This window comes from Hyla sarda, chromosome 5 (assembly GCF_029499605.1).
Source record: "Hyla sarda isolate aHylSar1 chromosome 5, aHylSar1.hap1, whole genome shotgun sequence".
In the NCBI taxonomy this organism is placed as follows: domain Eukaryota; kingdom Metazoa; phylum Chordata; class Amphibia; order Anura; family Hylidae; genus Hyla; species Hyla sarda.
Genome location: NC_079193.1, coordinates 309,132,730 through 309,149,398, shown reverse-complemented (window position 1 = coordinate 309,149,398; position 16,669 = coordinate 309,132,730). Strand labels below are relative to the sequence as shown.

The following is a 16,669-nucleotide window of genomic DNA, read 5'->3' as shown; positions in this document are numbered from 1 at the left end:
CCGAGTTTTTCAGCACGATTTTTCGTGCTGAAAACACCCCCCTCGGCTTATACTTGAGTGAACTCTCCACCCGCAGTGGTCTTCAACCTGCGGACCTCCAGAGGTTTCAAAACTACAACTCCCAGCAAGCCCGGGCAGCCATCGGCTGTCCGGGCTTGCTGGGAGTTGTAGTTTTGAAACCTCCGGAGGTCCGCAGGTTGAAGACCACTGCGGCCTTCGACATCATCCAGCCCCCTCTCACCGCCCTTTAGTTCTGTACAGTACTCACCTCCGCTCGGCGCTGGTCCGGTGCTGCAGGGCTGTCCGGAAAGGAGGTGGTCCGGTGGGATAGTGGTTCCGGGCTGCTATCTTCACCGGGGAGGCCTCTTCTAAGCGCTTCGGGCCCGGCCTCAGAATAGTCACGTTGCCTTGACAACGACGCAGAGGTGCGTTCATCACCAACGTACTTCTGCGTCGTTGTCAAGGCAACGCCTCTATTCCGGGCCGGAAGCGCGGAGAAGAGGCGCCCCCGGTGAAGATAGCAGCCCGGAACCACTATCCCACCGGACCACCTCCTCACCGGACAGCCCTGCAGGACCGGACCAGCGCCGAGTGGAGGTGAGTACTCAGAACTAAAGGGGGGTGAGAGGGGGCTGGATGATGTTGAAGGCCGCAGTGGTCTTCAACCCGCGGACCTCCGGAGGTTTCAAAACTACAACTCCCAGCAAGCCCGGACAGCCGATGGCTGCCCGGGCTTGCTGGGAGTTGTAGTTTTGAAACCTCTGGAGGTCCACAGGTTGAAGACCACTGAGGGCGGATGATGAGAAGAGGATGATGAAAGGAGGGGGTGTGGGATGATGAAGGGGGGTGGGGATGATGACAAGGGGGATGATGAAGGGGGGATGTGTGGGATGATGACAAGGGGATGATGAAGGGGGGATGTGTGGGATGATGACAAGGGGATGATGAATGGGGGATGTGTGGGATGATGACAAGGGGATGATGAAGGGGGGATGTGTGGGATGATGACAAGGGGATGATGAAGGGGGGATGTGTGGGATGATGACAAGGGGATGATGAAGGGGGGATGTGTGGGATGATGACAAGGGGATGATGACAGGTGATGATGATGAGGGTCTGGATGATGACAGGCGGTGATGATGATGAAGATGTTAATGACGGGTCTGGATGATGACAGGGGGGGATGATGTATTTCCCACCCTAGGCTTATACTCGAGTCAATAACTTTTCCTGGGATTTTGGGTTGAAATTAGGGGTCTCGGCTTATACTCGGGTCGGCTTATACTCGAGTATATACGGTACATTACTTAATTCCTTTAGAACACGGGGGTGAATGCCATCTAGACCTGGTGATTTGTCTATTTAGATTTTTTGTAGGCGGCACTGTACTTCTTCCTGGGTTAGACAGGTGACCTGTACTGGGGAGTTTTCCTTATCTCGCTGTCCTACATGAACAAGTTGATAACAGGACTTTTACTGTCCTACAAAATACACATAGGCAATATGAGGTAGCATTGGACCTTTTCACTATGATAGGTGCCTGCATGATTCTGGTACAAAAGGTTTGATTTAACTATAGGCCCCAGGTTTTCTTCTAAGTTTACCTAATATCTGCATAGCATGTAATTTAATGCATTGCAGTCTGGGGCTTGGAACAGATTTGATAATCCTGCCATAAGACAGTCACTATTGGGACCACTGGATTACATAATCCTAATAATAAGCATTTGCTGATTCCTGTTCCCTGTGCTAAGTGAAAGGAATTCTCATCTTCCTCTTACTCATTTTGTACTTGGGTTACTACCTACATGCTTGCATAACAAATAGAAATTTAAAGGTCACACATGACTAAGACTATATTCCATGTACAATATTCTAAAGACTATTACAAGTGATTGAGCGATGATATTTATGTATTGCTAATGCATACTGACTGTATGTTCTGGAAACTTTTTTCTCCTTTGAATTCCAGCCACGTGCATCGGAAGCAAACTTTACACAAAATCTGTATTTTTTTCCCATATGAAATAACTGCAAGAACCCTTAACACTTTAACCCCTTAACGACGCAGGACGTAAATGTACGTCCTGGTGAGCTGGTACTTTTACATCCTATGCATAACCGCAAGCATCGCTCCGATGCTCGCGTCATGCGTGGCAGCCAGGGACCCGCCCGTAATGGCAGACATCCATGATCGTGCGGATGTCCGCCATTAACCCCTCAGATGCCATGATCAATACAGATCACGGCATTTGCAGCATCGCGGTACTTTGAATGGATGATCAGATCGCCCGCAGCACTGCCGCGGCGATCCGATCATCCAGCATGGTGGCTGGAGGTCCCCTCACCTTGCTCAGTGCCGTCTCCCGGGGTCTTCTGCTCTGATCTGCGATCGAGCAGACCAGAGCAGAAGATGACTGATAATACTGATCAGTGCTATGTCCTAAGCATAGCACTGAACAGTATTAGCAATCAAATGATTGCTATAAATAGTCCCCTATGGGGACTATTAAAGTGTAAAAATAAAAGTAAAAAATAAAAGTAAAAAAAAATGTGAAAAAACCCCTCCCCAATAAAAACGTAAATTGTCCTATTTTCCCTATTTCACCCCCAAAAAGTGTATAAATAAATATTTTATATACATATTGGTATCGCCGCGTGCGTAAATATCCCAACTATTAAAATAAAATGTTAATGATACCGTACGTTGAACGGCGTGAACATAAAAAAAAAAAGAAAGCTGCTTTTTTATAACATTTTATTCCAAAAAAAGTATTAAAAGTTTTATATAAGCAAATATGGTATAAATGAAAGTACAGATAACAGCGCAAAAAATGAGCCCTCATACCGCTGCTTATGCGTAAAAATGAAAATGTTATAGGTCTTCAAAATAGGGGGATTTTAAACATACTAATTTGGTTAAACAGTTTGCGATTTTTTTTATGCGCAACAGTAATTGTAAAGTGTATAATCATGGGTATCATTTTAATCGTATTGACCCAAAGTATAAAGAACAGATGTTATTTTTACCGTAAATTGTACGGCGTGAAAACGAAACCTTCCAAAATTTGCATAATTGCGGTTTTCTTTTTAATTTCCCCACACAAATAGTATTTTTTTGGTTGCACCATACATTTTATGGTAAAGTGAGTGATGGTATTACAACGAACAACTGGTCCCGCAAAAAACAAGCTCTCATACTAGTCTGTGGATGAAAATATAAAATAGTTATGATTTCTTTGAAGGCGAGGAGGAAAAAATGAAAATGTAAAAATAAAATTGTCAGAGTCCTTAAAGGGGTACTCCAGTGGAAAACTTTTTTCTTTTAAATCAACTGGTGCCAGAAAGTTAAAAATATTTGTAAATTACTTCTATTAAAAAATCTTAATCCTTCCAGTACTAATTAGCTGCTGAATACTATAGATGAATTCCTTTCTTTTTGGAACACTGATGACATCACGAGCACAGTGCTCTCTGCTGACATCTCTGTCCATTTTAGCAACCATGCATAGCAGATGCATAGCAGATGCATAGCAGATGTATTCTAAGGGCAGCATGGTGGCTCAGTGGTTAGCACTGCTGCCTTGCAGTGCTGTGGACTCGGGTTCAAATCCCGCTAAGGTCAACAATAAATAAAGTGTTATTCTTATTATAATAACGTCAGCAGAGAGAACTGTGCTCGTGATGTCATCAGAGAGCATTCCAAAAAGAAAAGAATTTCCTCTGTAGTATTCAGCAGCTAATAAGTACAGGAAGGATTAAGATTTTTTTATAGAAGTAATTTACAAATATGTTTAACTTTCTGCCACCAGTTGATTTAAAAGAAAAAAGGTTTTCACCGGAGTACCCCTTTAAGGCCCAAAAGGGCTGAGTTAAAGGGAATCAGTAAGCTCTGTATTATGCTTAGAGCTGCAGATAGCTAACAGAAAAATTAAGCAAATAATTTATAACTTTGTAAACAGCCATCAGCTAGGAGGCAGATACTATCAGTTCTTTTGTCACACTATTGGCTATTTGAGCATGATATAGAGCTGACAGATTCCCTTTAAAGTCAGCCAAATCTGCTGATTTTGTCTGGATAATCAAAATGGCCAATGCTTATGAGAGTGCCTTGAGTATACCCAAGCAGGTGGCATCTGGAGAAAGAATGATCAGGCATGTTGAATTTCAACATTCATTCTTGTTTGTGCACACCACTGGCAGTGGTGTCCGGTTAGGCCAAGCGTGCACACACGTGGGGTCATCCAGAGAAATAGCTGCCGCGCTAAGAAGAATTTTGCCAACAGCCACGGAAGATGTATTGGCAGTGGGTGGGTAGATTCTGTATTCATTACTAGAGGTTAACCCAGTTTCTCCTGTAAGGTGGTCAACATGGCAATAAATAAATACCCTAATGAAAATAAGGACTGTGGGGGAAATTTATCTAAACCTGTCCAGAGGAAAAGTTGCCCAGTTGCCCATAACAACCAATCAGCTCTCTTCTTTCATTTTTAACAAGGCCTCAGCTAAATGAAAGAAGCCATCTGATTGGTTGCTATGGCCAACTTTGTTCTTTTCCTCTGCAGAGGTTTTGATAAATCTCCCCCTGTATGAGGCAACAAGGAACTCCATCTCTTCTTGACAAGACAAGGGATGAAATAAAACATCCAATGTCAAGTGGAGCTTGCACTTCTGCATTCCATAGTCTGTGATAAGATATCTACAAACAAGGCATTGTAAGATAGATGAAACAGAATCACTTTAAAGGGGTACTCCGGTGCTTACACATCTTATCCCCTATACAAAGGATAGGGGATAAGATGCCTGATCGCTGGGGTCCCGCAGCTGGGGACACCCGTGATCATGCACGCGGCACCCCGTTTGTAATCAGTCCCTGGAGCGTGTTCGCTATCACGCCCCCTCCCGTAGGCTTGCATTGAGGGGCGGAGCGTGACGTCACACGGGGGCAGAGGCGTGACGTCACACGCCGCCGGCTGCGTGGTCGCCGGTAATCAGTCCCCGAAGCGAACACGCTCCGGGGACTGATTACAAACGGGGTGCCACGTGCAAGATCCTGGGGGTCCCCAGTGGCGGGACTCCCGCGATCAGGCATCTTATGCCCTATTCTTTGGATAGGGGATAAGATGTCTAAGCACCGGAGAACCCCTTTAAGGCCTGGTTCCCACTTGTGCTAATGAAGTACCCTTTTGGGACTAATACATGACACCACTGACCCTTCAATATGGGGGCTACATGGATTTTGGATCATGCAACTTGTACTCCCACACTTGCATAATACTTTGCGCACCCTTTGTACTTATAGTAAGACCTCTCCAAAGGACCACCTCTTTACCAAGACCAGATTTTATGTTCCAGATTTCTATATCCCTTATATCTTTTGAGTACTGTCTGCTTCTTTTAATGGAACTTTGGGTGGTCATTATAAAGAGTCATCACTGTAGATATTTGCTGTATTATATTTTCATGATCTATCAAGCATGTGACTCATGTATAGACATTACAACTATCTGTGTGTGGCCGCAGCCTAAACATGCCGGGATTGTTGGCTTATTTCTATTTAAAAAAAATATTCAGTTTACAAAACCCATTTTCATAGAGTCTATTAAGACTTTTTTTTAGTTAATAGATGGAGCCAGTGTTCAGGATCCACATCCAAAGTGGTACAAAAAGTGTCTCTTTCTCTGGAGGACCTGTCCTCACTCCTGCATTATACTAGGGTTTCCCAACCAGTGTGCCTCCAGCTGTTGCAAAACTACAACTCCCAGCATGCCCAGACAGCCTAAGGCTGTCTGGGCATGCTGGGAGTTGTAGTTTTGCAACAGCTGGAGGCACACTGGTTGGAAAACAATGCATTACACAGACAAGAAGATTTGAATTGGCACTGTGTAATGCTTAAAGGGGTATTCCAGGAAAAAAACTTTTTTATATATATCAACTGGCTCCAGAAAGTTAAACAGATTTGTAAATTACCTCTATTAAAAAATCTTAATCCTTTCAGTACTTATGAGCTGCTGAAGTGCTCTATGATGACACCTGTCTCGGGAACTGTCCAGAGTAGAAGCAAATCCCCATAGCAAACCTCTTCTACTCTGTGCAGTTCCTGAGACAAGCAGAGATGTCAGCAGAGAGCACTGTTGCCAGACCCATTACATATAACACAAGTGTTTGCCGCTCCCAGGGGTCCTGGCAGGGAAAAACTTTGTGTTCTGCTTAGTGTCAAGAGACCTTCCTAAGGTGTAGGGCTTTTCTATGGTAAACAAACCCATTAAAGGGGTATTCTAGGAAAAAACTTTTTTTTTATATATCAACTGGCTTCACAAAGTTAAACAGATTTGTAAATTACTTCTATTAATAAATCTTAATCCTTCAAATTATTATCAACTGCTGAAGTTGAGTTGCTCTTTTCTGTCAACAGTGCTCTCTGCTGACATCTCTGCTTGTCTCAGGAACTGCACAGAGTAGAAGAGGCTTGCTATGGGCATTTGCTTCCACTCTGGACAGTTCCTGAGACATGTGTCATCAGAGAACACTTAGACAGAAAAGAACAACTCAACTTCAGCAGCTCATACGTACTGAAAGGCTTAAGATTTTTTAATAGAAGTAATTTACAAATCTGTTTAACTTTCTGGAGCAAGTTGATATATAAAAAAAAGTTTTTTCCTGGATAACCCCTTTAAGAAAGAAGAAGTGCCCTATTACATTGGGAAATTATAAGCCGAACAAGCTAACATTGCCCTTTGTAATAGGTCCAGCGAATGTTCACATTGTTTAAGCTGGTTAAAAACATTGCTCATCACATGTAATATGGAATATTCAACCAACAGTGATAAAAGTAAAGGGTTACATGAACTATCCAGCCATTAACCATATACTCGGCACCGATTTACTAGCTTGGCACACGTGTAGTGCACAGGTCTGCCCATGTAATACCACCTTAAGGGTATGTTAACTCTCAGGGATCTCCTTTCGCAGAATTCCAAAAAGGAATTTCATTCGGAGGCTCCATCAAAATTCTTCGATGGTAGGTGTGCGCGGACCTGCGCTGCCAGTATTGACGCCAATGCAATGGGTGCGTAATTCTGCTGAAAGAATAAACAGGTTCATTCTTTCAGTGGATCAATTTTGACGGTGAAATTCTCCTCTGCGGAAATTCCGTAGTGTGAATGTGTCCGTGGAGGACCCATTCACTCCAGTGTTAAGGTTTGCACAGCAGAATTCCCAAAGGCAATTCCACGTGCCGGAATTCCGTTGTGTGAACAAACCCGAAGAGAAAATAAAGATCATGTTAAAAAAAATTTAAACAAACATATCCTAATCCAAGCTTTCTAGATGAATTAGAAAAGTGCACAGTTTTTGCATTTCATGTGCATAGTAGAAGCATATACAGTATATGGCTATGTTCAGTGTATATATATATATATATATATATATATATATATATATATACACACCCTTGTTAACTAAAGTATATGCATCGTTGATGTAGGAAACAAATGTGAACAGAGTCTACCAAGGATTGCTAAGGCTGGATATGAATGTCTCTTTATGGGTTCTCAGCTTCAGGATGTAAACAAGAATGGTTTTATCCAATGTAAGCGAACAGAGAATGGAAACACAATTTATTAGGAAATCGCAGAACCTTTCTATAATAACGGAGAACCCAATAAATAGTAATTGTATCAATTTTTCTAACAGAATGAAGTAGATTTTTATGCTTCTCCATTGTAGTGAGACTACGAAATAGTCGTATTCACAACGGAATGAGAGCTTGATGGTTTGTCTTGTCAGCAGGGATGTCTTTCTAAATAAGGCCATATGGAAGCCGAGCGTCTCCACATCTGACAGCAGATCGTCCTGCAACAGATGACTCCATCTCATCAGCTGCACTTACTGCCACATGTATATAACCCAGAACTGCTGACTGCACATGGGCAGGACATGGAGCTTCTCATTCCACTTCATCCATTTATGTACAGTTCATACAAATTCCCGTTTTTTTGGGGGGGGGGGGGGGGGAAATCTACATATTTTCAGTTGCCCTGTACACCAAAAACAAGAGTATTACATGGATAAAGGCATGACTAAGGGTACGGTCACACAGAGTGGATATGCTCCACTTCTGCACTAAAATCAGCAGCTGCAAATCATGTACATTTTAGTATAGAATAACTGCAGAATTTTACTGATGAATTTTAATTTTTTTCTGGAGCATAAAATCACTTGCTATTGCAGCCTACATTTTCCATACATCCTCTGGCTATGTAGATAGATTTGGTGTAACGTTTGATCACTGCACCTGATCATCTAATTGGGCTGCTAGTGCTGGAGTTTGCCCAGGTGAACCATAAGTGGGTTGAGATCAGTTCACACTATATTCAGTAAACAGAATGAACACAGCCTCAGCAGATGTCTATATATACTATGTATCCTGATTCCATAGAAATTGCAGCAGCAGTAAGTAGAAGGTAGCTGGGAGGGGTCTGTGAGTTAGCAAGCACAATTTAATAGGTGATGATGTCATCCTGTAGTTCACAGGAAGTCAGCTGACCCAGGACTTGATTTCCGAACCTAGACATCCAAGGATAGGAGATAAGATGTCTAATTTAGAGCATCAGGTGCAGTGCCGGTGGCTTGTGATGTCACGGTCACGCCCCCTCTTGTGACATCACCTTCACGTCCCCTCAATGTAAGTCTATGGGAGAGGCGTGACGAATGGCGCGCCCTCTCCCATAGACTTGCATTGAGGGGGCGTGGCCGTGACGTCACGAGCCTCCGCATCACCAGTCATCCGGCATGGAGCAAAGTTCGCTCCGTGCACTGGATGTCTGGGCTGCCTCAGCCGGGATTGCGGGGTCCCCAGCCGCAGGACCCCCGCGATCAGACATTTTATCCCCTATCCTTTGGATAGGGGATAAGATATCTAGGGGCGGAGTACCCCTTTAAGCCATGTAACTTTCAGAGGGTCAAACTGGTGATCACATGACCAAATTACAGTATCAAAACTCAAAGATGTAGCTGTGCTGGAATAAAACAAGTCATGCTGTTCAACTAGTGATGGTGAGAGTGCATGATATAGGCAAAATACCCAGAATGATGCTTTAACAGGAAAAAAAAATCTATAGGTCAATTTTTATGTAGAAATTTAGCAAATTTTTATATACAGCAAGGCTTGTGGATGAGATTTGATACTGTAAATGCTGCAGATTTTGTTTTCTACAGCGTGGCATGTGGATGAGATTTGGTGTAAGACCTGTTCATTCAGAACCCAGAAGGTTTCATTTTACATATTAACACACAGGACGGCCACATTTGGTGATATGCCTGTATATGTCATGTATAAATGCTTCTTATAATGTATAAGTATTGAGTGTCGCTACTACACTACTGTTTCTATAGCAATTGCTGTTTTATATTTTATTAGTGAGTTTTGTCTTTGTTGACTCATTATTTTTATAGAGTCATTGTGGCCATCTTTATTGGGATCTGTTGTTTCAAGCATTTTAAGTGCATGTCAGTAATTCCTGTACCATTCAGTCTCCAATTACTTTACAATAATGTTTATGCCTTTGTACAATATATGTGCTAATATATGTATGTGGATGTTCTCATGAGGATGTTCTATGTTTGTTTTAACATTCTTGTGACCTTTAACCTGGCACCAAATGAGCGTCTTCATCTTAAGCCTACCTGATGGAGAATCTAGTTCAGACTTGAAACACGTTGTTTGGTGTGTTTTCTTTTAAGAAATCAGTAAGGTGTTGTCATACATCTGGGGAGAAGCACCTGTATTTGCTCTCGCTCTCTCTATATAATTTTTTATTTTTCTAAAGCCAAACAAGCATATGCTGCTTAATCTTTTAAATCCATGATTCTGCATAATCTCATTATCCCATAGTTCTCATAAATGTTTAATTTCCACATTAAAACAAGAGAGCAGATTTCTATTGAATCCTGATATTATGTTAAATATTAAATCATCCTGTATATATATATATATATATATATATATATATATATATATATATATAGCATCAACCTCAAGTGGTATCTGAATGGGCTGGCTAGCGCTGTACCAGAGGTCTTGTGGGAAAAAATGTCAGAGCTGCATGCGCACTTTTATAGGTTTTCTGTTTACTAACTTATTTATGTATTATTCCTGAGGAAATAGTGTACCTTTACTCAGTATTAAGGACTACACTAGAGGAATTATCATACTAACCTCCTTAGACTATGTTCACACAGGGGAGAACATTTTTTTTCCATACTTTACTTTTGTTGCTTTAATAAAATATATCAAGTTTCAGTTACACTCCACATTTTTCTACTTCACACTAACATTTTTGGGTCAATTTAAAATCCAGACAAAAAATTTAGCCAGGTTCAAACATGGCTCAGTTTGGTGATATTAGAAAACTTTAATTAGCAGCTCCAGATCATATGGCAGAAATGCTTTAAAATGTATGCAAAATCGTTTAATCTACTATCTACAACCAGTGTACCACCTTCAGGCAGTGTACCATCTACAACCAGTGTACCATCCAAAGACAGTGTACCACCTTCAGGCAGTGTACCATCTACAACCAGTGTACCATCCAAAGACAGTGTACCACCTTCAGGCAGTGTACCATCTACAACCAGTGTACCATCCAAAGACAGTGTACCATCTACAGACAGTGTATTATCTACAACCAGTGTACCATCTTCAGGCAGTGTACCATCTACAACCAGTGTACCATCCAAAGACAGTGTACCATCTTCAGGCAGTGTACCATCTACAACCAGTGTACCATCCAAAGACAGTGTACCATCTACAGACAGTGTATTATCTACAACCAGTGTACCATCTTCAGGCAGTGTACCATCTACAACCAGTGTACCATCCAAAGACAGTGTACCACCTTCAGGCAGTGTACCATCTACAACCAGTGTACCATCCAAAGACAGTGTACCATCTACAGACAGTGTATTATCTACAACCAGTGTACCATCTTCAGGCAGTGTACCATCTACAACCAGTGTACCATCCAAAGACAGTGTACCATCTACAACCAGTGTACCATCCAAAGACAGTGTACCATCTACAACCAGTGTACCATCTTCAGGCAGTGTACCATCTACAACCAGTGTACCATCCAAAGACAGTGTACCATCTACAACCAGTGTACCATCCACAGACAGTGTACCATCTAAAACCAGTGTACCATCCAAAGACAGTGTACCATCTACAGGCAGTTTATTATCTACAACCAGTTTACCATCTCCAGGCAGTGTACCATCTACAACCAGTTTACCATCCAAAGACAGTGTACCATCTACAACCAGTGTACCATCTTCAGGCAGTGTACCATCTACAACCAGTGTACCATCTACAACCAGTGTACCATCTACAACCAGTGTACCATCGTCAGGCAGTGTACCATCTACAACCAGTGTACCATCCAAAGACAGTGTACCATCTACAGACAGTGTATTATCTACAACCAGTGTACCATCTTCAGGCAGTGTACCATCTACAACCAGTGTACCATCCAAAGACAGTGTACCATCTACAACCAGTGTACCATCTTCAGGCAGTGTACCATCTACAACCAGTGTACCATCTACAACCAGTGTACCATCTTCAGGCAGTGTACCATCTACAACCAGTGTACCATCCAAAGACAGTGTACCATCTACAGACAGTGTATTATCTACAACCAGTGTACCATCTTCAGGCAGTGTACCATCTACAACCAGTGTACCATCCAAAGACAGTGTACCATCTACAACCAGTGTACCATCTTCAGGCAGTGTACCATCTACAACCAGTGTACCATCTACAACCAGTGTACCATCTACAACCAGTGTACCATCTTCAGGCAGTGTACCATCTTCAGGCAGTGTACCATCCAAAGACAGTGTACCATCTACAGACAGTGTATTATCTACAACCAGTGTACCATCTTCAGGCAGTGTACTATCTACAACCAGTGTGCTATGTACAACTAGTGTACTTCTTCAACCAGTGTACCATCTGCAACTAGTTTACTTTTACAACCAGTGTACCATCTGCAACTAGTTTACTTTTACAACCAGTGTACCATCTACAACCAGTGTACCATTTAAAACCAGTGTACCATGTACAAAAACTGCAAACGCAAACATGGAAAACACGAGAGCTAAAATTTACGAATTTAAAACAGTTGTCTAATTTAATATAAAAATAAATACTCCCCAGAATATCAACATTAAAACAATAAACTTTGACTTACCTACCACCACTCCCCTGATGCCGCTGGAATCGCCATCCTGTCCTCTGGCCCCGGTCTTCTTCCTGCTTCTGGGGTTAAACATGTCACACTGCCGCTTATCTAATTGCCGGCCGCAGTAATGTCTCACCACGGCTGTTGATAGACTAAATAGCTATGTCATGTATTAAAGGGTTTATCCACCATAAGGTGATTTTAGTAGCATGTTCCTGCCAGAACTTGGTATTTACTGTTGAATTTTGTTCTCTAAACTACACATCCCATAGTTCCGTAGTTTGTAAGGATGAGGTCACTTTCCTCCCTCCCACACATCAGCTACCCCACCCATTGAAACACACCTGTGATCCCTTCAAAGCAATAAACCAGTCTTTTCTAATCAGGGTGCCTACAGCTGTTGCAAAATGATTTCTCTCCCGAGACTCAGCAGTCGCTCCACCCATTAAAGCAGGACAGACTCCCTCTGATCACCTGACTAGTGATGTCAGGTCTCAATGCATTGCAACCTAGGAAATCCTAAGACTTGAGTAATTTTGTATACTGTTAAAAATAAATATTGGGGCGAAAATCACAGATGAATAGTGAGAAAACCGTCACCGTATTGTTTTTAAATCATGTACAAAAATAAAACTGTCTAGTCATGAAAGGGAAATAGTGAATCTGTAAATAATATAAAAATAAAAAAGCTTGTAGATGCAAGGCATGTTTAGACCCAGTCAATTTATTTTTGAATATATACATATTATGTCTCATTTCTCTTATATTTTCTGTCTCTTGCAATGTATAGTGTCCTTTTTTTTCTGTTTGTTGCCTTGTTCACATCTATGTCGCTGTGTACCAATAAAATGCAGTGTGCCTCAAGGGATGGACCAACTTTTTATGTGTGACTACGTTTATACATTATATTTGTGAAATACATTCTCATAGGGTATCTCACAAATAAAAAGTGTACAAGCCAAACATAGTCTCGGGGTCTGTTAAGCCTTATGGGCATGCCAAGGCTGAGGTCAGAGTACCTGCACAGCCAATTATAGATGTGAATGAGGCCTAGTTTGTGTTATACAGTATACTCGTCTCACTATATACAGTCGCCGAAGTGTAAACATTTTATATTTGCAGCTTAGATGTATTGATGTATTCTAGGTTATCTTTTTACCGTCAAGCATAAACTGTCGCTGCTTGGGCATAATAGATAAGCATGTGTCTGTGCTGTAATCTGTTGTATCCAGATGCAGCCAAAAAATTCTTCTCATTTTAGAGCAAGCTTAGAAATATTACACTTTCAGTATGCTAATAAGATCGTTACTTATTACCTTGTGCCAGTCCTGGGCCCTGGTTCCATTCAGCAGTGCCTGTCCTGGGCCCTGGTTCCATTCAGCAGTGCCAGTCCTGGGCCCTGGTTCCATTCAGCAGTGCAAGTCCTGGGCCCTGGTTCCATTCAGCAGTGCCAGTCCTGGGCCCTGGTTCCATTCAGCTGTACCAGTCCTGGGCCCTGGTTCCATTCAGCTGTACCAGTCCTGGGCCCTGGTTCCATTCAGCTGTACCAGTCCTGGGCCCTGGTTCCATTCAGCAGTGCCAGTCCTGGGCCCTGGTTCCATTCAGCAGTGCCAGTCCTGGAACCTGGTTCCATTCAGCAGTTCCAGTCCTGGGCCCTGGTTCCATTCAGCAGTGCCAGTCCTGGGCCCTGGTTCCATTCAGCAGTACCAGTCCTGGGCCCTGGTTCCATTCAGCAGTGCCAGTCCTGGGCCCTGGTTCCATTCAGCAGTGCCAGTCCTGGGCCCTGGTTCCATTCAGCAGTGCCAGTCCTGGGCCCTGGTTCCATTCAGCAGTTCCAGTACTGGGCTCTGGTCCATTCAGCAGTGCCAGTCCTGGGCCCTGGTCCATTCAGCAGTGACAGTCCTGGGCACTGGTTCCATTCAGCAGTGCTATCCCTGGGCCCTGGTTACATTCAGCAGTGCCAGTCCTGGACCCTGGTTTCATTTAGCAGTGCTAGCCCTCGAAATGCGTTGGCTGTTTGTAGCTTTTTTTAAATTATTTGTTATGCAGCTTGTTTTAGGGAGTTGCGTCTCTAAGGCAGTGTTCCCCAACCAATGTGCCTCCAGCTTTTGCAAATCTACAACTCCCAGCATGCCCAGACAGCCGAAGGCTGTCTGGGCATGCTAGGAGTTGTAGTTTTGCAACAGCTAAAGGTACACTGGTGGGGAAACACTGCTGTAAGGAATACTTCCATTATTGGCATCCTGTTGGCTTCCACCTCTCAAAGTCAGTTTGTTCCTCGGTTTCAACTTGTAGCTATACAATGGTTAATACATAATGATCTGTGATCTGTGGAGATATGTGTGAAGCAAAAGGGCTCCATGTGCATCCTCAGTATGTCTTCCTATTGCTTTTAATTGGTGGGTAACTACCGTAGCCTTCTTATATGCAAATAGAACCAAGGTATAGCGGCTGCCCCAGTTTATGGCCAATGTCTATGTTATGTGTGTGATAAGGTGCTGCCCGGCAAAAGTTCAGAACTTGGAAATGATTCCTGGCTCTGCATCATTTCTAGGATAGAGCAAAGTAGATTTCCAGTGTCCATGCTGCATGCCAGGGATAAAGGCCAAGCACATGTGTCTCCAGGGTATGGTTTCTGTAATGTCAGACCTCTATTATTACTATCGAGAAATGTTCTGGTAATACTTTAGGCCACCAGGTGTATGCAGCAGAGAATTGGGTTAGGCTCGGTTCACACTGTGGAATTTCTGGGCAGAATTTCTGCCAGAGATCGAGCCGGCGGCACTAGGACTGTGTGGACTACATTGCCGTCCCCATAGATGGCAATGCATTTCTGAGCAGATCTCCCCAAAGATCCACCCAGAAATGCATTGCACTCTATGGGGGCAGCAATGCAGTCTGTTCGGTCCTAGCGCCGCCAGCTCGATCTCCGGCAGAAATTCTGCAGTGTGAACCTAGCCTTAAAGGAGTACTATCTGGCAGGGAAATGTATCTCCTATCCAAAGGATAGGGGATAAGTGTCAGATCACAGAGGGTCCAACCACTGGGACCCCCTGCGATCTCCTGCCCAGCACCCCAGCTCTCCCCAGGATTGGAGCCTGTCGGCCCCCTGCCAGAAGCAGCGGCCAACGTGCCCCCTCCATTTATCTCTATGGGAGAGCCGGAGATAAAGTGTTCTGGTATCTCCAGCTCTCCCATAGAGATACATGGAGGGGGGTGTCGGCCGCAGTTTCATGCGGGGGTTGACACGCTCCGTTCTTGGGGACTGCCTGGGTACCGTGCAGGAGATTACGAGGGCCCGTGCAGGAGATTCCAGCGGACGGATCCTCCGCAATCTGACACATCCCCTATACTTTGGATAAGGGATACATTTTTCTGCACGATACTACTCCTTTAAAGCCCTTAACGACCATGGACGTGTATACTCGTCCATGTGCTGTTAACTGGGTATAGCACGGGCTATCAACTCGAGCCCGCGTCAAACCAGCCGGCCTCCAGCTGATTCCTGTATCTGGGGACCGGCGTTAATAGCCAACATGCGGCGATCACCACGGGCAGCTATTAACCCTTTAGATCGCCGCTTTGACTGCGGCATCTAAATGTGCCTTTATCCCGTACCTGGTGGTCCAGTGGGGTGGATCGCCCCCCACAGCCCGATCGTGGGGGTGTGATTCACTGCTGAGGTAGCCGGAAGGCTTACCTCTCGTCTTGCTGCTGTTGCGGCTCTGACAATGATAAAGCCTGGCAGGACCAGGCTTATGAATCGAGCGCACAGCATACAGATCAATGTGGTCTTATGAAACCACATTGATCTGTAAGTGGAATCAAATGATTCCTCCTAAAAGTCCCCTAAGCGGACTAAAAGTGTAAAAAAAAAAGTTTAAAAACACACACATTACCGTAACCCTTTCCTTATTAAAAGTTAAAATCACCCCCCTTTTCCTAAATTCCATATAAAAAATTTATAAACATAATAAAAATAAGCATATGTGATATTAGGTTAAAGTTATAGGGGTCAGAAGATGACAATTTTAAACGTATAAATTTCCGTGCATGTAGTTAAGATTTTTTCCAAAAGTGCTACAAAATCAAACCTATATAAGTAGGGTATCATTTTAATCATATGGACCTACTGAATAAAGATAAGGTGTAATTTTTACCGAAAAACATACTCCGTATAAATGGAAGCCCCCAAAAATTACAAAATGGCATTTTTTCTTTACTTTTGTCACACAACGTATTTTTTTTTCCCATTTCGCCGTAGATTTTTGGGTAATGACTGATGTTATTACAAAGTAGAATTGGAGGCGCAAAAAATAAGCCATCACATGGATTTTTAAATGCAAAATTTAAAGGGTTATGATTTTTAACAGGTAAGGGGGGGGGGGGGGAATGAAAGTGCAAAAACAGAAAAACGCTTGGTCCTT

General features: G+C 43.2%; 1 protein-coding gene across 2 annotated transcripts in view; it reads left to right on the top strand.

Annotated features, from left to right (window-relative positions):
• JPH1 (junctophilin 1) overlaps nucleotides 1-16,669 on the top strand; it is a 156,420-nt gene that overhangs the window by 48,299 nt on the left and 91,452 nt on the right. The window contains exon 4 of one of the 2 annotated variants that reach the window (XR_008844273.1): nucleotides 7,792-7,952. The exons of the other annotated variant lie outside the window; for it this stretch is intronic. The gene's annotated coding sequence lies outside the window, so the exon portion shown is untranslated. Of the gene's footprint in view, nucleotides 1-7,791; nucleotides 7,953-16,669 lie in introns of those variants that run through there. 2 annotated transcript variants of the gene reach the window in all.